At 38.6% G+C, this 1,908-nt stretch overlaps 1 non-coding gene across 1 annotated transcript; it reads right to left on the minus strand.

Annotated features, from left to right (window-relative positions):
• Window positions 1-1,409: 1,409 nt before the first annotated feature.
• On the minus strand, window positions 1,410-1,482 carry Trnar-ucg (transfer RNA arginine (anticodon UCG)). Its single transcript has one exon. It is a non-coding gene; the product is annotated as a tRNA-Arg (tRNA).
• Between the last annotated feature and the right edge of the window lie 426 nt (window positions 1,483-1,908).

Below are 1,908 nucleotides of genomic sequence, written 5' to 3' on the forward strand. Positions count from 1 at the left end.
ATTTTGTCATTTCTTAAATTTATTGATATTGCAAACAAATTAAAAAAAAATTAGTGCTTTTTACCTTGCTTTCCATTAAGAGTTGGTGTGTAGACCTACTAGCCTACTTGATGCTGAACTATCCGGGAGGAACCGCTTTCAGAAGGAAGGAAGGACGCAAGCAACTGCGTATAATGATCAGAGACAAGCCGAACCAAAAATTGGTTTATAGGTGCAATCGATGTCTTGGACACCTTTCTTCGTTTCGACCAAGTTAAGGCATCCGCGATAATGTTCCTGATGTCAACAATTGGCACGGGACGTGGATTCTCATTGAGGCCGTAATGTAGTGCGCTCAGGTTTAAAGTTGTTGAACCGTCTAGTTTAGGTAAATAAAGTTCATGGTTAAACAGGAGCAAATCGTGCACACGTGCTCTGCTTGAGCCACTTGGACGTCATTCTTGTTTATTGATAATGTCGTGATTCTACCACGCTTTTCGAGACTAACTTAAGACGTTTTGCCAACAGCTGGTAGCTGCTTGGTTATGTACAAGTACAACGTTTGCATTTAAGAAGGCCAGTGCATTGACTGATGAAGCAGTCTATGGCCAGTGTGAAACACGCGGTAACTTAGGCTTAAACTAAATCCACTTTTCGTTTCATCATTATGTCAAGTCTAACTGAAGTTGACTTTGCTCGTTTTAAGAAATCTTTAAAACTAAAAGGCAATCTCATTGAATGTTTCAAATCAATGAACTTTTTAATATGAGCCCATCTTTGACTATACCGTTTTTTATGTCAGTTTTACATTTTTAGCTGATCAAAACCTTACCGTGAAATCGTCGCCTTGTGATTGGACCTCCTCTACCCGCGCCGCACGTGCTCAAGAAGCACCTGTCAAACTTGATGAAAGCCTTCTAGACTTGATTGACAGATCAATATCCAGGAAGCTTTTCCAGCAGGTGCAAAGTCTATTAATCACCCAATGAGCATGTATTGTTCATCTGAGTGTGGATTTCGATGCAGATGAGGTACCGTACCGGAATATGCTGGCGGGAAAACATACAACTAGTTTTGATGACCAATCAACGGTGATTGCTTCAAATTCTATTTAAACGATTATTACTAAAAACTGTCAACCAGAGTCTTATAGTGTAACGTTCCTATTCACTTTTTGCGATAAGCAGAATGTTCAGCTTTCGGTGCTGCTCGAATTAATAAATGACAAAATCAAAGAACTTGAAATTTCATTGCCATCACCAGAATAATAATTAGCCTACTAATAACAAACAATCTGATTATCCCAGTGTTATTAATCACATTGGTAAACTTCTAGGCCTCCTGGTGCAATGTCCGGCTTGTGCCCAACTGATTGTGTGTAGCCTATGTTTTGCATGTGTGTCTGTTTTTGTAAATAATAAAAAAAAGTTTGACCACAGAGGGACTCGAACCCCCAATCTTCTGATTCGAAGTCAGACGCCTTATCCATTAGGCTATGCGGCCGACGATAAATATCATGCAAGTAACAATACTTAATTTAACGCAGAAGAAACGAGAAAAACTAACTGGTAAAGGTGATCAGCAGGGCAAGTTTTTGTTGCACTAAAAAAATGAGAAAGTTGCATTTATTTTTAACAAAAGTTGCAGTAAAAAGTTGCATTTATACACAAGCATTTCAAACATCAGTGGTTTACTCAAGCGATCCTATTTACATATAACGCTAAATATTTCCAAACATTTTCTGGGGACAAATGGCGATCTTTTGCCAACAGTTTGTGCAGCATGCTAAAACTTCGTTCCACAGTGCATGAAGTTGCTTGGCATTTTAACAATTTGGCATACAATTCTGGACTGATGTTTGGCCGGGTCATTTCTACAATTGCTTTTAGATCAGAATTCAGTTCGAATCTGTGAGCTAAATACAATTTT

The sequence above is a fragment of the Aplidium turbinatum genome, chromosome 9, assembly GCF_918807975.1.
Source record: "Aplidium turbinatum chromosome 9, kaAplTurb1.1, whole genome shotgun sequence".
In the NCBI taxonomy this organism is placed as follows: Eukaryota; Metazoa; Chordata; class Ascidiacea; order Aplousobranchia; family Polyclinidae; genus Aplidium; species Aplidium turbinatum.